Source organism: Marmota monax, unplaced genomic scaffold (genome assembly GCF_021218885.2).
Source record: "Marmota monax isolate L192 unplaced genomic scaffold, Marmota_monax_Labrador192_F-V1.1 WCK01_AAM20220418_F8-fsc00082, whole genome shotgun sequence".
In the NCBI taxonomy this organism is placed as follows: Eukaryota; Metazoa; Chordata; class Mammalia; order Rodentia; family Sciuridae; genus Marmota; species Marmota monax.
This window is the reverse complement of record NW_026695207.1, coordinates 3,365,634-3,390,372: the sequence shown is the minus strand read 5'-3', so window position 1 is coordinate 3,390,372 and position 24,739 is coordinate 3,365,634. Positions and strand designations below refer to the sequence as shown.

The window sequence follows — 24,739 nt, the reverse complement described above, 5'->3', positions numbered from 1 at the left end:
AGTCAGTTTTCTTACTGCTGTGACTAAAAGACCCAACTAGTACAATTGTAGAGGAGGAAAAGTTTATTTGGGGGCTGATGATTTCAATGGTCTCAATCCATAGAAGGCTAGCTCCATTTTTCAGGACTCAAGGTGAGGCAGAACATCATGGCAGAAGAGTGTGGCAGAGGAACATGGCTCACATGATGATCAGGAAGCAGAGAGAGAGAGAGAGAGACTCTACTCTCCATGTACAAAATATAAGCCCCATAGCCACACCCTCAATAAGCCATTTCCTTCAGCCACACCCCACCTGCCTGCAGCAAGGACTCAATTACTACCATCAGGGATTAACTCACTAATTAGGTTAAGGCTATAACCCAATCATTTCTCCTCTGAACTTCTTGCATGTTGTCTCATGTGAGCTTTTGGGGGACACTTCATATCCAAGTCATAACAGCAGTGCTGAGAGGAACGTTCTGTTGCATTGTGTTCATTCCTTAAAAGAATGGAGGGCTGGGGATATAGCTCAGTTGGGAGAGTGCTTGCCCTGCATGCATAAGGCCCCAGGTTCAATCCCCAGCACCATACACACACAAAGAATGGAAAGTCAACAAAAAACCTAACATTACATCTCAAAGTCTGAGGGCAGGGGAGATCAATACCAAAAGCAGTGTAATACAGGAGACAATTAAAATTAGAGCTGAAATCAAAGAAATTGAAACAAACGAAACACTCCAAATTATTGCCAAAATGGCCATACTACCAAAAGCACTCTACAGATTTAATGCAATTCCCATTACTATTCTGATTATGTTCTTCGTAGTAATAGAAAAAGCAGTCATAAACTTCATTTGGAAAAATAAGAGGCCCAAAATAGCCAAAGAAATCTTCAGTATGAAAAGTGAAGCAGAAGGCATCACAATACCAGACCTCAACTTACACTACACAGCTATAGTAACAAAATGGCATGGAAAGGGCACCAAGGTAGACGTGAAGACCAATGGTACAGAACAGAAACACAGAGACAAACCCACATAAGTACAGTTATCTCATACTAGACAAATGTGTCATAAACATACATTGGAAAAAAGATAGCCTCTTCAACAAATGTTGCTGGGAAAACTGGAAATACATCGATAGCAAAATGAAATTAAACCCCTATCTCTCACTCTCTCACAAAACTCAACTCAAGTGGATCAAGGACCTAGACATTAGACCAGAGAGCCTGCACCTACTAGAATAAAAAGAAGGACCAAATCTCCATCATGTCAGCTTAGAAACCCAATTCCTCAACAAGACTCAAAGTGCAAGAAGTAAAATCAAGAACCAATAAATGGTATTGAATCAAACTAAAAAGCTTCTTCACAGCAAAGAAAACAATAAAGAATGTGAAGAGAGAATCTACAAAATGGGAGAAAATCTTTGTCACCTGCACCTCAGGTAGGGCATTAATCTCCAAGATATACAAAAACTTAACACCAAAAAAACAAATAACACAATCAATAAATGGGCAAAGGAACTGAACAGACCCTTCTCAGAAGAATAAATATGAATGTTCAACAAATACATGAAAAAAATGTTCAACATCACTAGCAATTAGAGAAATGCAAATTAAAATTACACTGAGATTCCATCTCACTCTAGTCAGACTAGCAATTATCAAAAATACAAGTCAAGGGCTGGGGTTGTGGCTCAATGGTAGAGCTCTTGCCTCACATGCATGAGAAGCTGGGTTTGATTCTCAGCACCACATATAAATAAATGAATAAAATAAAGGTTCATCAATAACTAAAAAAAATACAAGCCACAATAAATGTTGGCAAGGATATGGGGGAAAAGGCATACTTACACATTCCTGGTGGGACTGCAAATTGGTGCAACCACTCTGGAAAGCAGTATGGAGATTCCTCAAAAAACTAGAAATGAGACCATCATTTAACCCACTTATCCCATTCCTCACCATATACCCAAAGGACTTAAAATCAGCATACTATAGTGACACAACCATATCAATGTTCATAGCAGCTCAATTCACAATAGCTAAGCTATGGAACCAATCTAGATGCCCTTCACTAGATGAATGGATAAAAAAAAAATGGTACATATACACAATGGAATATTACTCAGCCATAAAGCAGAATAAAATTATGGCATTTGCCAGTAAATGGATGGAACTGGAGACTATCATGTTAAGTAAAATAAGCCAGTCCCAAAAGACCAAAGGTTGAATGTTCTTTCTGATATGCAGATGCTGACTCATAATAGTGGGGGGGGCGGGAATGGAGGTTCACCAGATTGGACAGGGGATTGGGGGGGAAGGGAGGGGAGATGGGAATGAGAAAGACAGTAAAATGAATTGGACATAACTTTCCTATGTTTATATCTGACTACACGATCAGTGTAACTCCATATCAGGTACAACCACAAGAATGGGAAGTTATACTTCATGTATGTGTGATACATAAAATACTTTCTACTGTCATGTATGACTAAAAAGAACAAATTTTTGAAAAGAAGAATTATACTGCATCTGCTGCTGCATCCTTGTTCTTCCAAATTCATTCCATCCCAGCCTCTAACCTATTGGATGGTGCTGCCCACGCTTAGGGAGGGTCTCCACTCTAGTTCACTGTCCCACATGCCAATCATTCCTACACACCCTCATTGACACACCCAGAAGCCTCTTCATCTTAGGCATCTCAATCCAATCCCGTTGACATTCAAATTAACCATTATGGCAAGTGAACCTTACTGATCACATTTAAATGTCACTTAGTTTTTACTGTATTTTAACGGTTACTATATTATTAATCAATTGTATCAAAGGTACTACAGGATGCGTGGTACTGATCGTAGGGAGAACTTTCGGGGAAAGAGAGCTATATGAGAACTCTGTAGTTTTTGTCCAATTTTGTATAAAATCAAAACTCAAAAGCACAAAATGTATTCATTAAAGGAATAATAGCTCAATAGTGAAGAGAGAGCTTTTGCTCATTCGGCAGGCTTTGTACCACCACACGATGAGTCAGCTGGGTGGGAGGAAGGGGAAGCCAGCCAGCCTGGTCCTGGAGACTTCTTGTCTCCCGTGCCCTGGTCCCTGGGGCTGAGCTTCCCTGCCTCCTGTCCAGGGAGCTGCCTTGCAGTGGCTCTGGCTGGACAGTCTCTCTAAGGCAGGTGCATCGGCGATAACCAGAGGTCATTTTCCAGGGGTCAAGTTTCCATCCACAAGGACCACCCCCTGCACAGCTCAATGCCCTCCCCAAGCCGGCCCCCCCGGAGGGGAGGGCTGGTGGGCCGCTGGCCCCTGCAGATGCAGCGAGCTCAGCCGGGGCTGTGGGGCAGGTTCTGAAAGGTGCCCTTGTTCAAGACACTCTACGTCTATCTGACAGAAAATTGTCACAACACTCCACTCCGAGTGTTTTAGACAAAACACTTCCATGTAGATGAACACAAAAGTGCAAAGTCCGTGCCCGAAGGCGTCTCCCAGATGTGGGGTGCCTCCCCATAGACATTGACAGGTCAGGTCAGGTCATCAGAAGCCTCAGCGTCCATGCCCACACACCCCGTCCTTGAGAGCAGAGACATCTCAGGGGATGTTCCAAATCCCTTCAGGCAGACTCATCTCCAGCCCTCTGTTTTCTTAGAGTAATAGGGAACTAATGGGCTTTTCCCCTCATTCGGTACCTTTCTGTTAGTTAATTGGAAATGGTTCTGCCTGAATGGGAAGGTTTTCTATCCTGGGGTCCTTGAACAGAGAAGTCTCAGAGCACAGACCTGAGCCGTCAGGGTACAGAGAACCTCCCACCACCTTCCCAGGATTAACTGGCCACTTGGGTCCTGAGAATTTCCAGTGCCCCATACTTAGGGGGCTTTTGTTGTATTAAAAGTGACAACTGCATTCAAGATGAGAGGTGCTATTCAAAGAAAAGATAAAGTAGTCTCTACTGAGAACTTTCATTGTGTTGAGAATAATGCACCTCAAAATGCTAAGCCACCAAGTGTGTGCCAAGTATGGGGGCTGGGAAGGGAGTACGCTTCCCACTTGAATAGGTGAAAAAGATCATAAAGAGGCTTTCGTTTTTAGTAGAAAATATGTCATATACAGACCCCCCAATTTTCGCTTACTGATAAACCCATCCTTCCTGCCAAGGATAGACTCTGAGGGCCACTTTGCTTGGCCTCCCATCTGTCTCGTCCCATGACAGGCACAGAGGAAGGAGCCTGCATCGCTGAGTCACTGCCTGGAGGAGGATGACCTAGCTCAACAACCTCATTGGACATGAAATGGATAAGAAATAACCTTTGATTTTGTTGAGTCACTGAAATCTAGGGGTTGTTTACAACAACTGGAATGAATTATTTTGTACCATGGATATTGATATTCTGACACAGGTTTCTGCTGTTACAAAAACGTGTGGCCATTTTCTTAGCAGTTGGGCAAGAGGTGGGGAGGACAGCATGCTGGGTCATCTATGATATGGTGTTGAAACAGTTAGCAGATGGTCACCTGCAGAGACTTGGGGAGCACACATCATTGCTACAGGATCATGAGGGCATCATTGGAAAATGGATTTTTAGGAGTGTGTTTTAACTGGAATTGATAATGTTCAGAATTGTGAGAGACAAATGAAAGAAATAAGCTCAGGAAATGATTAGCCCTGGGCTTGAGCAGCATGCCGTGACTCGACAGGGGCCTGTGTTCTCTTCCTTGGAGAAGAGGTGAGCAGTTTCAGGATATCTGAAGAAAAATAAAGCAACATGGTGGCCAAAAGGGTGGCCAGCAGCTGAAATAATTTTATGCCTACATGAATGGTTTCATTTTTCTCCTGGGGTCCAGGAGATTCCATTTCCCAGCACTGTGGCATGTGGGTAAGCCAGGTGATTGGTTTTGACCAACATTCTAGGGTTAGAAGTCACAGGATCTTGTAATGGCTTGTGGCATAAAATACTCCCACAAGTTTCCTCCTCGTGCTTCCTTAGTGAACTTAGAAGACATGGTTAAGGATGGCAGTGTCCAGAGATGGAAAGACCTGGACCTCTGAATCAGCACTTGGACGAGAGCTTCCCAGGAGAACCACCCAACCACTGCATCCAGGGAGACTGGTGGGTGAAAAATGAACTACTACCGGGTTAAGTCACCGCGATGTGGACGATTAGGAGTTCACAAGGTCAACACGGGGAACGAAGCAAAGTATATCCGGTTTGGTAAGGACAAAAATACGTCAGCATGCTTATGAGAGGGAGTTCATGGTGGGTGTGGAACTTTGTGATTCCACGGGCCAGGTAGAAAAGAGGATGAGAGGACAGCAGGGACAGATGTCAAGGAGTCCTCAGGTCCCAGTGGAAAGTCCAGAATGTCATTACCCTTCAAGTGATTTGGAAACACAAATTGTAGGCCAGAATCCATGACAAAATATCGCCTTTTAAAATACTTCACAAGACCAAATTGATGATACATTCTGGAGTACCTATCTGATATTCTTCAAACATGTCGAAGCCTGGCTACTGTCCACAGTGGAGGAATCAGCCTCTCTAACCCACAAGATGAACAGCCCCAAAGTATGTACCTGGCGGGGCCTAGACAAGGCCCCAAAGCCAAACTGAAGGGCTCATTCAAATCCCTGTTGGGAGCCAGGCATCTCCAGTGAGTGTGGCTCAGAACGGTGTACTGGTCTTGGAAGGCTGGCAGACAGATGCAAAGACCCTCAGCAGGCAGTGCCACGTCCAGGCCTCTCTGCTTCCCAGACCAGACTTGGTGTGTTGCTGGTGGCAGGCCTGGGAGAGCAGGAGCCGAGTAGCATCTCAGCTCGATCTCCTGGGTTGGAACACATGGGCCTCCAGGACGAGGGGGGAGGACGCCAAGGTGGGTTGGGTGGGTGTCTGGCCAGGGACTGGAGGGGAGTGTGACACATGTGACCTTTGCCCCCTCTGACTTCAGTCTGCCGTGCCATTACCAGCTTTCTCAATGGATTTCATACTATATCCAGTAAGATTTGTGACCGTGCAGATTTAGTTTTATAATTTAAATGGTGTTCCACTTATTACTAGTCATAAAGACAAAAGAGGTAAATGATTAATGAAGTGTTTTGTTGGAATTTTTTGAGAAGAAAGGGTGTCTACTTACACTTGTACAAAGAAGTGAGAAGCAACTTTCCCACCCAACTTGGGATGAGTTAAGAAAAAAAAGCAAAGGTTTATGCAGTTCACGTTTCTGTTCCCAGTGAGAAAACTTATCAAATCTTGTAGGAATGAAGTGCAGATTCTTGCAAGATTGCCTGTTCAAGAAATACAAGAACATCATTGACAAGAATGGGTAAAACGATGTTTCCTGAGAATAATTAACAAGTACTGGAAAAAGCATGTTCTTTTCCCTTCATGGTGACAGCTATACAGCATATATATTTGTGTCTGTGCTCAGCTCTTTTTTAAAAAATTTTTTTAAATATATATATGCTTTTAGTTGTAGATGGACACAATACCTTTATTTTGTTCATTTATTTTTAGGTGGTGCTGAGGATCGAACCCAGTGACTCACAGGTGCAAGGCCAGTGCTCTACTGCTCAGCCACAGACCCCACCCCGTCCAGCTCTTTCTTGAATGCTGTTCTGCTTGAGGCAAAGGGAGGTGCACATTTCATACTTGCTATTGGCAACTATTTTTATTTCAGGAAATTAGCACAGCACCTTCCTTTCTTTCCTTCTGCCTCCTTGGACACAGGGTCAATGTTACAATAGCTTCTGGCTTGGACTGTGGCTAGCTCCGGGATGCCCACCTCAAGGGAAGTCTTGTACCACAGTCCTCAGTGTAGCCCACTCGGCAAACGAATGTCCTTCTCTGGGCACCTGTGGCCAGAGGATAGGAAGGCACTCTGAACTCTGGAGAGTGGAGTCCTGGCTGGGCTCTACCCCAATGTAGACTCCAGCCTGGAGGCTGGTTCTGAGCCTCACCATTGCTTCCCCTAAGTAACTGGGATGTGTCTTCCTGACCAGGAGACTTGGTGGCTCCATCCTAGGGTGGGTGACTGCTCTCATCACAGGGCCACGCCTCCTGACATAAAGGTGTCTGTGGACAGGAGCCCCATAGACTGCCAGGTGGGCCAGCCCTGTGTGCCCTCATGGATAGGGTTGGATGTGATATTTCAAAGCCACAGGTCTGCACCTCCATGGAAGACCATGCCTTGATATATGTACTGATGGGCCAAGTGCTGTGGCACATACCTGTAATCCCAGCAGGTTGGGAGGCTGAGGCAGGAGGATCTCAAGTTCAAAGCCAGCCTTAGCACCTTAGTGAGGCCCTAAGCAACTTAGTGAGACTGTGCCAAAATAATAAAAAAAAATGAAGAAGGTCTGGGGGTATGGTTCAGTGGTTAAGCACTCCTGGGTTCAATCCCTGACACCAAAAAAAAAAAATTAAGTACCACAGGACTTTCAATGTGGGTCCATCTGCCTCATAGCCAGAATGCAAGCTACCCTCCTGGTACCTGGGTGGCTTCACTGTGGATAGAATGTCCCATGTTTGAGCAGGAATTAGGAGGAGATATGCTCCAAGAACACATCTCTTGGCTCTGGAACAGCTGAGCCACCCAGGTGGCTTCCTTTTGTGTCCACCTACACGGGCTTCCTCCTGGACCCCCTTTCTGACCCCTCCTGGACCTGCCCAGCCAAAGCTTTCCTGCTCAGACTCCAGTTGTAGGAAGAGCCAGGAGCTGCCCGACTGGCCTTTGAAGAACCCAAGTCCCCCAGCCCCTCCCCAGAAGCCAGGAGCTGCATTCACGCTTCATGATTCTCACTCAACACGTATTAATGTGGACCCACACAGGCGGGCTCCAGGGATTTCCAGACTCTGAGAAACATCTGTGGATGAAGCTTAGATGCCAGTGGGAGAAGACAGAAATCAACAGCTACATACACAGGTGAATCCAGCAGCCAGTGCCACAGGAAAGGCTGGAGAGTCACACGGAAGCAGGACTCAGGGACAGAGAGCCCGGGAGAAGAGGAGAGCGTCAACAGGCCTTCAAGGTAGGCTTGGCTGGGGAGGTTTGTGAGTGGGTTAACGGAGGTGAGGGGATCAGTGTGGGGCAGCTGGGGAAGGAGTACCACAGAGGGGAGAGCCCTGCAAAGACGGGGGGGGGGGCAGGGGAGGGACGTGCTGGCGGCTGGAAGGGTGGCAGGGAAGTCAGCTGTGTGGAGCTGTGTGAGCCAGGCAGAGGACAGACAGCAGGCGAGCTGCGGGGGGTCCTTGAAGGCTGCCGGTGTGTGCGTCGGTGACTCTCCTCCTGACCAGGGAGGAAGCACTGGTGACTTGGAGCCAAGGAGGGCTTGAGTCTGGTGCAGGGTTCACAGGATCTCTGGCTCCTGCATGGAGAGTAGGCAGGGAAGGAGTGGGGTTAGGAGCAGGAGACTGGCTGGAGGGCTTTTAGTGATAGGGGACAGATGATGACAGCTGGGGGGGGAGGCCAGTGCTGAGAGGTGGCCCCTGGCCTAGATGCGCAGTGAAGGTGGAAAGTAGAAGGAGTCACAGGACGGCTCCAGGGTGTTTGGTCTGAAAAACTGGAAGGTTGGAGGTGTCAGTGCAAACAGCCTGGGAGCCTGTGGGCGGGGGCCTGGCTCTGGGACCAGCCGCTCAGGTCAGCTGGGTTGAGGCACCTGCAGCAGGTCTGGCCTGTGCCCAGATTCACTCTCAGAGGAAAACCTCATCCCGAAATCTGTAAACCCTTCTCCAATAACAATAGCATGATATTAATTTCCCCATAGAATTTGCATCATTACAGAAATAAAAAGTAGTAACCAGATTTTTATACATAAAATATGTTAAAATTATCTAATACTGTGACATGCCAATGGCTTTTTATCAATAGTCAAATTACATTAATAACATTCAGCTAAGGAACAGTATTTACACAATAGTGGATACTTATTTCAACCCGGTTTCTGAAGTATAAGAAAAGCAGAAAGGAAAGTAATTTTCCAATGGATTTTATTCAATTGATTCAGAGAGTGAACCAGGTGCTCCTATTAAAAAATCTATTCCCCATGGCAAGTGCATTAATATATTCCTAATTTCAGTGTTTATATATCTGAATTGTATTGTACGTGTATCAGTCAGTGTTTTCCAGAGTCACGGAATCAATAAGATGGATGGATGGATGGATGGATGGATGGATGGATGGATGGACACACAGACGGGTGGACAGATGGATGAGATTTATTTTAATCAGTTAGCTCGCTCAATTGTGAGAGTCAAGGGCCAGTGAGCAGGCTGGAAGCTCAGGCAGGATTTCTGTGTGCCAGGCTTGAGGCAAAATGCTCTCTTCTCAGGGAAAAATTTTGCTCTGAAGGCCTTCAACTGTTTGGACAAGGCCCACCCATATTATCAAGGATAATCAGTTTTACTTTAAGTCAACTGGTTATAAATGTTAATGACCTGACAACTCCTTCCCAGCAGCACCTAGCTTAGTGTTTCACAAACAACTGGGCACTGAAGGCTCGCCAAAGTGAAACATAGAATCATCCCGGGAACCCTTACAAGTATGTCCCACCCTTTCAAAAATTCAGAACTTGAAAACATCATGATGTACACAAAATAATTTACTAAATTTTGATCAGAGGGACTCATCATAAGAGTTAGTGGCACTCTGCACAAGTGGGTGCATTGGAGAAGTGCAGAGACCCAGCCTAGGACCCCAGGAAGGCTGGCATGCTTCCCCTGCAGAAGGGACCCTGCAGGGTGCACAGCCCATGGTGGCTCCACTGTGTCCAGGGCACAGCCGGGGGCCTGGGGGAGGTGCCAGAGGCCCCCTGGGTTTGGAGGAGGCTTTCTGCCCAGGAGAAACAAGGGTAAGGAGGCCAAGGTTCTACCCTGCAGCACCCCAGTCAGAGGGGGAAGCTGCCAGAAATCAGGGGGGTTCTGGGAGGGGGAGGTTCTGGAGGCTGAGCTTCCATGCTGAGGCTGAGGCTGAGGCTGGGAAGGAGCAGGGAGAGGTCTTCCTGCTGCTCTGGGAATTTGAGGGGGCTTGGGAGGAGGTGCCCCCAGGAAATCTTGAGCATTCTTTAGCACCTTCACAGAGATCAAACCAAACATCCTGAGGCTGTTGGTCACAGACCGAAATGATGGCAGGGGTGTGTGGTCTGAAAACAGACGCCAGTTCCTCCCCGCGGGGTAAATAACGGAAGAGTCCAAGCTGAGCGGCTCGGAGCCCTAGCCCCAGCTGCCTCCCTCTCACCCTTTCCTGGGTTTCTGATTTAAGGCCATCCGAATTATCTCCAAGAGTGTTATATAACCTCTTTAAAGCAATTAAGCACCAGTGCAAGGGCACACGCCTGTAATCCCAATGACTCTAGAGGCTGATACAGGAGGATTGCCAAGTTCAAGAAGAGCCTGGGCAAGCTAGTGAGGCCCGATCTCAAAATTTAAAAAAATTTGAGAATTTAGCTCAGTGGTAAAAGCACCTTGGATTTAATCCCCAGCGCCCAATCCAACCCCCCTCAAAAGAAAAACAAAGGCAAAAAACCAATTAAGCACATTTAATATTTAGTATGATCAGGCAGCTTAAGGTCGAGCTAGTCAGAGGAATGTAATTAAAAATCAAACAAGCAACCATGGCATTCACCATTTCCAAACAGGACGAGAGTCCTCCGTGCAGCGTGAAGCGGGGGGGATGCCAGATGAGTGAGCTCAGCGCCTTGAAGAGCCAACCAAGGCTCGTTCCAGACACTGGCAAGGCCAGGAGAGATGTCTGAGCGCACAGTGAGTGCTTGGTCCTTCGTCCGTGAGGAGAATTAATGACCTCATTATCACGCTGTGGTGATTTATCAAGTGTCATCTTTGCTGAGCAAGCCCTGGGGACCTTGGAAAGCCACGAGCCAGTGCATGTGGAGACAAATATGTGACTAGGAGTCTGGCTAGTCCACAGATGGGACTCTAGGCCACAGCGGTGGGATAATAGGGAGGACTGACTTGGAAGGCCTTTCCAATATGGCAACATGGCAGGCGAGACAGGAGGGCAGGTACAGCGGGTATCCAGAAAGGAGATGAGGCTCCAAAGTGGAGCAGGAGCTGGCTAGACCTGCAGAAAAACAAAGGTTTGGGGCCTGAGGGTGTCCAAAATATAGTGCCCTGGAAGGCCCATTATTAAAGACATTTGGGGATCAGCAGATGCTGAAAGAGGCCTCCCCAAGTTCCTTCACCTTCTAAGGCCAGGTCCACAAAAGAGGAGTTCAATCACGTTGGATCTTCTGTCTGGAATGCCATTCACCAAGGAAGGCTAGACGCATGTCACAGAGGAAGAGACACTAGAGCCAGGACCTTGTTCCCCAGGCCTTCCTCCCCCTAAAAGGCATCAACTAGCCCCTTCCCCTTTCCCAGGCAGGAGGGTGTGTGGCTCCCGAGTCCCACCGGGTACTGAGTGCTCAGCTTCCTGCAAGCCCTGGGGTGTTAATAAATCTGGGTGCTTCTCCCCCTGCTGACCTGTTATCAGATTGTCTCAGTGAAACTTCAGAGGGTCCAGGGGAGGGTCCTTCACTCCTTAGGTCAAGCTGATGGAAATAAAGGGAAGACCCATGGACTTCTCACCCAGAACTTGTTCTACTTTCCTGGTGAATATCTGCAGTCTGTTTGGCAGGGCTGGACACCTGCAATGCTTTCTCAGCCAAATGATTTCAAGAGCTTGCCTGGAGGTCCCAGAGGGGACCTGTATACCCTCCCCTTTGAGCATGCAGCTTTGGGAGACTATACAGGGAGCTCTGAGGGAGGAAGGGGACACCAGCCGGGGTCCCTGAGGCAACCCTGGTGATCAAGGAGGCGACCGATGCCACAGTGAGACCACCCCCACACCCACAGGGAATTTTGATGTGGATTCCTCCAAAGTCAGCCGGCTATGCTCCCTTTTCTACTCACAACCAAGGCCAGTTCACCGGGCAGTTTGGCTCAACCTGCTGGGTCTGACTCTTCTCACTACACGAAATCTCTAGTCTGTGAAGCTGATGTCTACCCTGGTGCTTCGATTTCTTGCTCTCGGCCAGAGGTGTAGCCAGACCTGCTGTTGGAGGGAAGGGAAGCTGGGTCCTAGGGTCAGTAGACGGTTCTTTCCTTTCCTCCTTTCTTCTCTCTCTCCTCCCTCCCTCCCTCCCTCCCTCCCTTCCTTCCCTGAGCTCCAAGTTCTAAGCCGGAAGGTGCCTGTGAGGTGGCACAGCGCCCTTGTGGAAAGCAGTGCTCTCTTGGGTGTGCAGGTGTCCTACCACCACGGACAGCGCCCCTGGGTCTTCCACCAGGCCATGCACCTGGCCCAGTGAAGCAGCACTACACAAGACAGCTTCCAAAATCAAGTTCAAGTTCGCACTGTATGTGACTAGGTCTAAAAGTAGACCACTCGGCCGCGCATGACTGGAATGTGACGAGGAGACGTGAGGCCTGTGTCGAAGTTCACACGCCCATCTCTGTGGCCAGCATTCACCTTGTGCACTTGGCCAGCTCACCAGCACCGCGAGGATGGCACCTAGGATGGAGGAGTGAGGTGGGCTCAGGGTTCAGGAGCAGACAGCCAGCGGGGGCCCCCGGCTGCAGGGTGGCAGGAGGCTGGCTTTGGGCTCAGGTTGGGCTGAAATCTCAAGAAGAGTCCCAGGTTTGATTCCCACTGTTTCTGCTTGTGATGAGAGAGTCACTGAGGACCAGAAGCACTGGGCTCAGGGGCCACGGCAGAACACCGCGTGCTGTCCCAGAACCACTTGACTTGGTACTCCGTTCCTTTACTTTTATTTTAGCTTTTTGAAAAATAAGATGCTTCTTGCTGGGCGCAGTGGCACCCGCCTGTAATCCCAGTGGCTCAGGAGGCCAGTACAGCAGGATCACGAGTTCAAAGCCAGACTCAGCAAAAGTGAGGCGTTAAGGAACTCAGTGAGACCCTGTCTCTAAATAAAATACAAAATAGGGCTGGGTGTGGCTCAGTGGCTGAGTGACCCCGAGTTCAATCCCCGGTAACACCCCCCCCCAACGAAATAATAATAAAATAAAAAATAAGATGCTTCTTAAATGGAGTTATTTCCTCCCCCTCTGCACACACAGCCTCTACCCCCATACACTCACACCCACGTTCAAGCACTCACACACACACTCACACACTCATCATGGGAAGTGAGATACCCCTGAGTTATCCAGTGCAGCCCAGCGTGGTCTTACTGTCCCGGTAAGAGGGCAGAGGTGGTAAGGTGATGGCAGCAGGGAACAGAGCGCTGCCTTCGAAGGGGAAGGAAGGGACCACCAGCCGAGGCCCTTAATGACATTTTTCAGCCACCAGAACCTGAAAAGGAAAAGGAAAGGGACTCTCCTCAGAACCTCCAGAAGAAAGCAGCTGAACCGATGCCCTGACTTTAGCCAGAAAAACTGAGTCTGCATTCCTGACCTCCAGAGATCTAACCTCTGCATTTATGTGGTTTTAAATTACTAAGTCTGTGGAGATTTATTACAGCAGCAATAGGAAATTAAAATGCCACTTTACGCCACGTGTGTATGTATATTTATTTTTCTAGACAAATGGAATATACAAAGCAGATTGTTTTCTTGATATTGTTGTAGTCAATTCCTATAGCACTACCCTTTTACAAAGGGCTTTCTGGCATTCATTTGCATGGACAAATATATTGTGTTTAATGTATTCTCAATCCATGCATAATCAATTCTGTTTGCATGTCCACTATCAGAAATGATGTTACCGAACAGTGGAATAGCTGGGACAAATGGTGGTTCCATTCCTAGTTTTCTGAGGAATCTCCTTACTGCTGTCCAGAGTGGTTGCACCAATTTGCAGTCCCACCAGCAGTGTATGAGTGTGGCTTTTCCCCACATCTGTGCCAACACTTATTGTGGCTTGTATTTTTGAAGATTGCCATTCTGTCTGGAGTGAGAGGGAATCTCAGTGTAGTTTTAATTTGCATTTCTCTAACTGCTAAAGATGTTGCCCATTTTTTTCATGTATCTTTTGAGCATTCATATTTCTTCTTTTGAGAAGGGTCTGTTCAGTTCCTTTGTCCATTTATTGATTGGATTATTATTATTTGTGTGTGTGTGTGTGTGTAGACCTTTTTAAATTCTTTGTATATTATGGAAATTAACGCCCTATCTCAGGTGCAGGTGGCAAAGATTTTTTTCTCATTCTGTAGGTTCTCTCTTCATGCTCTTGATTGTTTCTTTTGTTATGAAGAGCTTAGATTTAACATCAGCATATACAGTGACACAGCCACATCAATGTTTATAGCAGTTCAATTCACAATAGCTAAACTGTGGAACCAAACTAGATGACCATCAACAGAAGAATGGATAAAGAAAATGTAGTATATATACACAGTGGATTATTATTGAGCCATAAAGAAGAAGGAATTTATGACATTTGCCAGTAAATGGATGGTTTGGAGAATATCGTGCTAAATGAAATAAGCCAATCCCCCAAAACCAAAACTCGAATGTTTTCAATGTTTTTGCTGAACCATAATAAAGGGTGGAGGGGGTGGTAAGAGAAGTTCAGTAGATTAGACAAAGGGGAATAAAAGGAAGGGAGGAAATAGGAAAGACAGTAGAATAAATCTAACATTTTTCCTATGTATATATATGAAATTACCTAAGTGAATCCCACTACCATGTCCACCCTCAAGAATGAGGTCTTAATTAGCCTAAGATTCATCCTAAACTTGTATAATTTCATCAAAATGGGATATACTTTCATGTACAACTAAGAAGAACCAATAAAACAACATTAAAAAAAAGAGAAATGCTGTTGCAGGGAACATCCAGCTTCATCTCACTTTGGCCTCCAGCTGGGTTTCTGCAGGATGGGCCCTGAGTGGTGGAAGGGTGCTCAGGTTTGACAGACAGCATCAATGCCTTCTCCACTCAATTATAGCACACACCTTACCAACAAGAGCTAACCATCCTGAGTATTGTATGTATGTATGTGTGTATGTATGTGTTTTGAGGTTATTGTAAATGGGGTAGTTTTCTTTGTTTCCCTTTCAGAGGATTTGTCACTGATGTACAGAAGTGCTTTTCACTTATGGGTGTTGATTTTATATCCTGCTACTTTGCCGAATTCATGTACTAGTTCTAGAAGTTTTCTAGTGGAATTTTTGGGGGCTTCTAGGTATAGAATCAAATAGTGCTAATTTGAGTTCTTCTTTTTCTATTTGTATCCCTTTAATTTCTTTTTTCTGATTGCTCTGTCTATAGTTTCAAGAACTATGTTAAATAGAGGTGGCAAAAGAGGGCATTCCTGTCTTGTTCCAGGTTTTAGAGGTAATGCGTTCAATTTTTTTTTCCATTTAGAATGATGTTGGCCTGGGGCTTAGCATGGATAGCCTTTATGATGTTGAGATAAGTTCCTGTTATCCTTAGTTTTTCTAGTGTTTTGAACATAAAGGGGTGCTGTATTTTGTCAAATGATTTTTCTGCATCTATTGAGATGATCATATGGTTTTATCATTAAGCCTATTGATGTGATGAATTACATTTATTGATTTCCATATGTTGAGCCAACCTTGCATCCCTGGGATGAATCCCACTTGATTGTGGTACACGATCTTATTGATATGTTTTTGTATTTGATTTACCAGAATTTTATTGAGAATTTTTGCATCTCTGTTCATTAGAGATATTGGTCTTAATAGGAAAGACAGCTGGGTTTCTGCAGGATGGGCCCTGAGTGGTAGAAGGCTGCACAGGTTTGACAGACAGCATCAATGCCTTCTACACTCAATTATAGCACACACCTTACCAACAAGAGCTAACCATCCTGAGTATTTATTTATTTATTTATTTTGAGGCTATTGTAAACGGGGTAGTATTTTTTGTTTTCCTTTTAGAGGATTTGTCACTGATATACAAAAGTATCTTTGCCTGGTTTTGGAATCAGGGTGATATTGGCCTCATAGAGTGAGTTTCGAAGTGCTCCCTCTTTTTCTATTTCCTGAAATAAATTAAAGAGTATTGGTATTAGTTCTTCTTTGAAGAACCCAGCTGGAGGTCTTGTAGAACTTGGCTGTGTTTGGAAACCTGATCCTGGGCTTTTCTAGGTAGGTAGACTTCTGCTGGCGTCTTCTATTTCATCACTTGAAATTGATCTGTTTAAATTTTGTATATCATCCTGATTCAATGTGGGCAAATCATTTGACCTTAGAAATGTGTCAATGCTTTTGATATTTTCTATTTTATTGGAGTACAAGTTTTCAAAATAATTTTTAATCATCTTCTGTATTTCTGCAGTGTCTGTTGTAATATTTCCTTTTTCATCATGTATGTTGGTGATTTGAGTTTTCTCTCTCCTTCTCTTTGTTAGCATGGCTAAGGGTTTGTCAATTTTATTTATTTTTTTCAAAGAACTAACTTTTTGTTTTGTCAATTTTTTCATTTGTTTCTTTTGTTTCAATTTCATTGATTTCAGCTCTGATTTTAATTATTTCCTGTCTTCTACTGCTTGTGGTGTTGATTTGTTCTTCTTTTCCTAGGGCTTTGAGATGTAATGTCAAGTCATTTATTTGTTGACTTTTTCTTCTTTTAAGGAATGAACTCCATGCAATGAACTTTCCTCTTAGTACTGTCTTCATAGTGTCCCAGAGATTTTGATATGTTGTATCTGTGTTCTCATTTACCTCTAAGAATCTTTTAATCTCCTCCTTGATGTCTTTTGCAACCCATTGTTCACTCAGTAGCATATATTTAGTCTCCAGGTGTTGGAGTAGCTTTCATTTTTTATTTTATCATTGATTTCTAATTTTATTCCATTATGATCTGATAGAATGCAGGGTAATATCTCTACTTTTTTATATTTGCTAAGAGTTGCTTTGTGGCATAATATATGGTCTATTTTAGAGAAGGATCCATGTGCTACTGAAAAGACAGTGTATTCGTTCATTGAATGATGAAATATTCTATATATGTCAGTTAAGTCTAAGTTATTGATTGCATTATTGAGTTCTACAGTTTCTTTGTTCAGCTTTTGTTTGGAAGATCTATCCAGTGACGAAAGGGGTGTGTTAAAGTCACCCAGAATTATTGTGTTGTATTTGACTCTTGAATCTAAGAAGAGTTTGTTTGATGAACATAGATGCTCCATTGTTTGGGGCATATAAATTTATTATTGTTATGTCTTTTTGATGAATTGTTCCCTTAAGCAGTGTGAAATATCCTTCTTTATCCCTTTTATTAACTTTGGCTTGAAGTCTGCTTTATTTGATATGAGGATGGAAACCCCGGCTTCCTTCCGCAGTCCATGTGTATGGTATGCTTTTTCCCAACCTTTCACCTTCAGTCTGTGGATGTCCTTTCCTGTGAAATGAGTCTCCTGGAGGCAGAATATTGTTGGATCTTTTTTTTAAAATCCAATCTGCCAGTCTATGTCTTGATTGGTGAGTTTAGGCCATTAACATTCAGGGTTATTATTGAGACAGGATTTGTATTCCCAGCCATTTTTTGTTTGTTTTTGGTATTAAACTTGACTTGGTTTCTCCTTTGATTAGTTTTTCCTTTAGTGTTATACCTCCCTTTGCTGATTTTCATTGTTGTTTTTCAATTCCTCTTCATGGAATATTTTGCTGAGGAAGTTCTGTAGTGCAGGCTTTTGAGTTGTAAAATCTTTTAACTTTTGTTTATTATGGAAGGTTTTTATTTCATCATCCAATCTAAAGCTTAATTTTGCTGGATTTAAGATTCTTGGTCGGCACCCATTATCTTTCAGAGCTTGATATATATGTTGTTCAAGGATCTTCTAGCTTTCAGGGTATGGGTTGAAAAATCTGCACATATTCTAATTGGTTCCCCTATATGTAATATGATTCCTTTCTCTCATGACTTTTAATATTCTCTCCTTATTCTGTATGTTAGGCATTTTCATTATAATGTGCCTTGGTGTGGATCTGTTGTGATTTTGTACATTTGGTATTCTGTAAGCCTCTTGAATTTGATTTTCCAATTTATTCTTCATGTTTGGAATATTTTCTGACATTATTTCATTGAATAGATTGCTCATTTCTTTGGTTTGGAACTCTATTCCTTCCTCTATCCCAATAACTCTTAAATTTGACTTTTTATACTATCCCATATTTCTTGAATGTTCTGCCATGGTTTCTTACCATTTTCACTATGTGGTCTATATTCTTTTCAAGATTATATGTTTTGTCTTCATTGTCTGAGGTCCTGTCTTCCACGAGGTCTAATCTGTTGGTGATGCTTTTGATTGAACTTTTAATTTGGTTTATTGTTTCTTTCATTTCAAGGATTTCTGTTTGTTTGTTTTTTAAAAAACCTCTATCTCCTTATTGAAGTAATCTTTTGCTTCCTGTATTTGCTTGTGTAGCTCTTTGTCAAAATAATCTTTTGCTTCCTGTATTTGCTCTCTTATGTCATCCTTTAATTCACAGAACATTTTAATTACATACCTCCTGAACTCCTTCTCTGTCATTTCTTCTGCTGTGCTGGCCATGATTCTAATAATGTGGTATCCTGATTTGTTTGGGGCACTTTTTTCCCATGTCTTCTCCTGTTGCTTATGTGTCTTCCCTTCTAGCTCTGTGGATCCTAGGCATATGAGTGGGGGGAGTCAAGTGATGGTGTTGGACAATGAGTTCTGAGACAAGCTCTGTGGCTTGCAGTGTTTTTGGCTGACTTCAGAGCCTGTGTGAAGTCAGTTTTTACCTTATAGGCTTATAGTGCCCCTGTAGGGTTCCAATACCTCTCCTTTGAGGAGAAGGACAATGTTATCGGATCCCAATATAAACAATATACACCCTAAAAACAAATGTTTGCTAATAAGATGTCTACAGTTTGGTCGCAATGTACAGAATGGTGAATTCAATTATTATCTACAATATATTCAGTAGGTTTAAAGGGTTTACAGTTTCTGATGATGGACAAAGAACCAGGGGTGAGGAGTAGGATGATATGCTGAGGATTAACAGGTGAGGATATAGTGTTGTTATATCTTAGGGAATGTGAAAGAGAAATCTAGAGAGGAAGATTAGTAGCAGGAGAAGGGTAAGAAAGTAATTTTGGGTAGTCAAGTAAGTGGAAGACAGTAGAGTACATAAAACAAACACACGTATATATCAAGAAAATTCAAAAATGTTAAAATATCAGAAATTGGTGGGAAAAAGACAAAAAAAATAAAAAGAATATACAACACAGTTATAATATACTATTCAGACATCCCAGTCTTCAAAATCCTTATTCATGCAAAGTTCTTGGTTTCACATATGCTGGGGATGTGAGGGCAGGAGAAAGGAGAGGGAGAGGGGAAAAAAATCTTGAAGGAAGACACAGGGCTTGTTTTGGTTGGAGGTCAGTATCTTTCCTGCTTTCCTTCTCATCCAGTAGGTGGGGTCATCTGTCATTAGCTGGTATCTCCACCCTCAGGATGCTGAAGATAACTGGGGTGTGTCACTGTGCTGGGTTAGCAGCTTCCAGGGCAGGGGGAGTTAGAAACTGGGTACCTGGAAGATGGTGACGAAGGTGACCCAACATGGAGGCTCCTGCTTTCAGTGGTGGGGTGTCGGGTCGAGTGGGGGTGTCAAGTGATGGCGTTGGACGATGAGTTCTGAGACAAGCTCTGTGGCTTGCAGTGTTGTTGGCTGACTTCAGAGCCTGTGTGAAGTTCCTGGGTGCAGGCAGGCTACTGTGCATAGGAGACTGTGTCCGCTGCTGCAGAGTCCCAAGATGGCCGCAACTGGGGGAGCCCCAGGTTGGTAGATGGGGGTCCACACAGGAGTGGTGGCCAAAATTCCTATGTGTGGGATGCTGCCAGATATCCTGTGTGGGTGTGGCGTGGTGATTTCTGCTCAAGTGGGTGGCCGAAAGTTCTGTGTGGGTGTTGATGGTCCTGCTTGGGTACCCATTAGTCCTGTGTGGGTGAGTAGTCGGGAGACCTACTCTGATGCTGAGGCCTACAGCCCCGGACAGGCATAGTGACCATGATTCCCGTGTGGGAGCAGGAATATTGCTTGCAGAGAAGCAGTATTCTCACTACTTGAGTCCCAGGTCACAGAGTGACACAGAATGCTGCCACCCTCTGGCCTACCATCTTGGATCTCTAGAGCTAACCATCTTTTATTCATTTTCTCTACTAGAAATATTCATTCATTTTCATTCATTCATATTTATCCATTTTCTTAATGATTAACATATCTTTATATATTAAGTACATTACTCGTGCGTCAGATTAGTTGCAAAGATTTTCCCCTCTTTGTCTTTTAGTTTTTCATAGTGTCTTCTAAGGAAATGTGTTCAGTTTTTGTTTTAGATGACTTGTCTACTTTGTATGTAATACTGAAATATTTTATTCCCTGCTATATCTGATATTTGTGCATGTTGCAAAATAGGAATGTAACTGATTTTTCCTAAAGAAAGGCCAATACTTGGGGCTGGGGATGTGGCTCAAGCGGTAGCGCGGTCGCCTGGCATGCGTGCGGCCCGGGTTCGATCCTCAGCACCACATACCAACAAAGATGTTGTGTCCGCTGAAAAAAACTAAAAAATAAATATTAAAACAATTCTCTCTCTCTCTCTCTCTCTCTCTCTCTCTCTCTCTCAAAAAAAAAAAGACCAATACTTCATCTTCTCCTCAGATATTTGAAATACTGCCTTTATATGAGATCCCACATCTAGCTGGGCTGGTTTCAGTGTTTATCATTGTGTATATTTATTTGCTGAATATAAGATACTTGAAACAATCTTATTTTATATATATATATATATATATATATATATATTGCTATCTGAAAGAGGCCTCCACTAATTATGTTTCCACTAATTATGTTTAAAAACTTCTTGAATGCTCACATGTTTTTTTTTCTATTATTCTATGTCATTTTAACATATATTCCACTTTGATTTTCAGGCGGTGAGAGTGTCCAAAGCAGTGCTCATACGCTTGCCAGTGTGAGGCACGTTCGCAGGTTGTCCTGGTCCAGCGCAGTGGTGTGGGTGATGTGCAGAGAGTGCCACTGGCTGAGACATACTGCAAAAGGTCACGCCTGCTGCAAAAGGCCGTTCCTGGAGGTGACAGGGCTGTAGATGACCGGCAGTGGATACAGAACTGCTAAAACATTAAGAATGAATTTACTCTCCACGGAGAAGATCTGGAATGGTAAAAACAGCAGTGTGATGCAACCTGTGCCTGTGAGGGGTCAGACTGCCTTCAACATACAGAGAAGTGGAGGAAGGATTCACATCTGTGGGGTGTGCCTGTGTGTGCCTGTGTGTGTGTGGTATGGGCCACTAGTGGTAGGTCAAAAGCTGACATTTAATTCTTAACTTTGAAAATTAGAGAAGGCTATCCTATAAGCTTATATTTAAAATCACCAACATAACCATTTCTATAATTAAAAGTCCAAAGACATAGATTCAAAAGAGCAGAGTATATATAATGCCTCCTCCAGACCAGCATGAGGAAAAAGATTTAAGGAGGGAAGAAACAACAGAGAAGTGGAAAATAAATCCAAAGAGCAAGATAATAGAAGTACACACTTATCAATTAGAATTTAAAAGTACAAACAGTGTGATATCTCATGATGAGCAAGAAAAATTTTCAGAACATTCTTTAAAACAAAACAGAAGTGGGGTATTTATGTCCATTTTTTTTTTAAAAAAAGCTGATTTGGATTGGTTAAAAGAAAATACTGGGAACAGAAGGCTCTCCAACCTTGTTCTTCTGATTCAAGATTCTCTTGGCTAATTTTGGATTTTATATGTCCACATATGCTTTGGAATCAGCTTTTAATTCCCACAATAATGAACATGCCAGAATTATACCTGGAATTGAGTCTCACCCATGAATCAGCTTGAGAGAAAAGTCAGCCTAACAATGGAGGTCTTTCCAATCTGTAGGAATGACACCCCTCGCCTCCTTTGTAGTTTTCAAAGTAAAGGTCTTGCACAACTTTTCAAATATCAGTTTCTAGGCATTTTCTTTGTATGTTATTATAAATGATATATGTTTAATATTTCATGTTTTGCTTATTTATTGGGATATGGAAATAAAATTGTTTTCTATACTGACAGCATTCAACATTCTTGCCAAATTTGATTATCAATTTGTATACTACATGGAGTTCTTTCAGTGATTTATATACACATTTGTGTCATCAGCAAACAACGACTTCTATTTATTCCTTTGATTCTTTGTCCTAGCTTATTTATTGTTCTTGGCTTATCACACTGGAAAGGATCTCTAATATTAGTGTGAACCCCACTGTGATATGGGCAGCCTTTCTTCCCTCCTGGGGGCAAGAGTTCAACTTCTTATTGTTAAGTTTACTTTAGTATTTTTGTTGATGTTTTTATTGGATTAAGGATGTACTATTCTAGTTCTGGCTTTCCAAGAGTGTTCTTAAAGTTGCGAATAGATGTTAAATCTTATATACGGTTTTCTTGCCACCATCTAGATGATCATATGATTTTTCTTTTTTTTTTTCTTTTTTTTTTGGTACTGGTGATTGAACTCAGGGGCACTTGACCACTGAGCCACATCCTCAGCCCTAATTTGTATTTTATTTAGAGACAGAATCTCACTAAATTACTTAGCACCTCACTGTTCCTAAGGCTGGCTTTGAACTCATGATCCTCCCAGCCTCAGCCCCCTGAGCCACTGGGATTACAGGAGTGTGCCACCATGCCTAGCTGATTTTTCTTTTTTATGTTATGGGAAAATGACATTGAGACTGACTTTCAAATTTTGAACCAATGTCACATTGTAATAAATCCAAATTAAACCTGCATTATCATTTTTATACATTGCTAGATTTAGCTTATATTTTATCTGGGATTATTCCATCTGTATTCATATGAGAGATTGGACCATTGCTCTCCTTTTTTATTACATCCTTGACAGATTCTGATACCAAGGCAATGATGACCTCAAAGTGACTTTAGAGCTATACCCCTCTTCATTTCCTGAAAGAGTTTAGTGGAGGTAAACTCTTTGAGGCTGTAAGGTGTACAGTGTCCCCGTTGCCATTTCTGATAGTGGTTACATATTCTTTCTTTTTCTTGATCAATTCTATTAATGTTTTCAAAGAATGAATTTTTTATTGATTGATTATTCTCTATTATATGCTTATTTTATATTTCTTTGATTGTTTCCCTTGTTCATGTTGCATTCTTCCTTTTGTTTTTAAAATTTGCTCTCCTTTTTCTAATTTCTTGAGAATATGATGAAAATTTAGATTGCTGACTTTTGATCTTTTTTTCTTTGTGGTATATGAATTTTAGGCCAGGAGTTTTTTCTTTTAAACATGGCTTAAAATCTTTCCCATATATTTGGATATGTCACTCCATCATTATCACTTAGTTCTGTATAGTCCTTGAAGTCCTCCCCCATTTCCTCTTTGCCCTTGGTTTATTCAGAATTATATAACTCAATTTTCAAACAGCTGGGTATTTGACTGTTTCTTTTTCCCTAGCTGACTTCCACGGTTGTCAAAGAACATTATCTTTTTATTTTAATTTTTTTGAAGAATTGGAGGCTTGTTTTATTGCCCAGCCATGACCAATTTTGGAAACTGTTTCATGTGCACTTAAAAATAAAGTGTATGCAAGAGTTTAGAATGTAGCATTCTATGTATGCTAATTATGCCAAGTTTGCTATCTGTTTTGTTATAATTGTCGGCTGTTTCTATCTGCTTGAAGATAAAGTGTAGGAATTGCCCATTATGATCAGAACTGGTCTACTTAGCCTCTGTATTTTGTCAATTTTGCTTTGTGTGTATTTTGAAGTTGTTTTTAGATGTATACGGAATAAGATTTATAATGTCGTCTTAGTGGACTGACTGCTTTATCATTTTCAAGTGTCTGTCTCTAGTAAGGTCTCCGTCTGAACGCTGCCTTGGTGTGACTTTTGCAGGAGTCTGCTAGTTCCCTTTGTTTTGCTGTCCCTGGAGTACCTTTCCCTATTCTTTTACATTTAACCTTCCTGTGTCCTAGTATTTAAAGTCTGCCTCCTCTAAAGAGAATATAATTGTTTTTTTTTTAAATATATACATTGCAGAAAATTTATAAAAGGCCAAAGAATGTGGGAAAAATCAACAGCTTGTTTAGTATTCAAGAAAGGCATTTTGAAACAAGCACACACCATTGGATAGGCCTATCACACAGACTGACCACATCTACAGGTGGTCAGGGTAGGGAAAGCAAGCCTTCTAAAACGGTACAATACTCATAGTGGGATTTCAAACCATCGTTTTTCTTGTATGTTTCAATATTTCATTTACAATAAAGAACTTCTAACTTTACCAAAAGTGGTGATGCTGTTGTCATTGGGATCACACATCAATGGGTACACGTCTGAATCTGTCTTCACATCTACACAGACACAGACAGACTCATAACTCAATGCTGCTGTGCCTGCCCTAGTTCAGGGCTATGTCTTTTTTTAAATTATATTTTAGTTATAGGTGGAGACAATATCTTTATTTTACTTTATGTGGTCCTGAGGATGGAACCCCTCTGAGCCACAACCTCAGCCATGTCTTTTCGCTGCCATCATTCCTCCATATTGAACAACAAATCAGATCCTCCTAAAACTGTAGTTGACATCATTTCCTTGCTTGCAATCTTTCAGTGGTTCCCAGTGTCACGAAGATAAAGTGCAAGCTCCCCCGCATACAGCCAAAGCCTCCGAGGTCTGAGCCCATGCATCCTCTGCCCAATGCCTGCCTACACTTTAGTTTCAACTACAAAGTGCTTGTGGTATTTTTACTTATGTGCTTTGCTTCCTCAACAATTAATT

General features: G+C 43.0%; 1 long non-coding RNA gene across 1 annotated transcript; it reads left to right on the top strand.

The window, feature by feature from the left end:
- Nucleotides 1-2,338: 2,338 nt before the first annotated feature.
- Nucleotides 2,339-24,739, top strand: LOC131423660 (uncharacterized). The gene is made up of 3 exons (XR_009225517.1): nt 2,339-5,187; nt 6,487-8,000; nt 20,852-24,739. It is a non-coding gene; the product is annotated as an uncharacterized LOC131423660 (long non-coding RNA).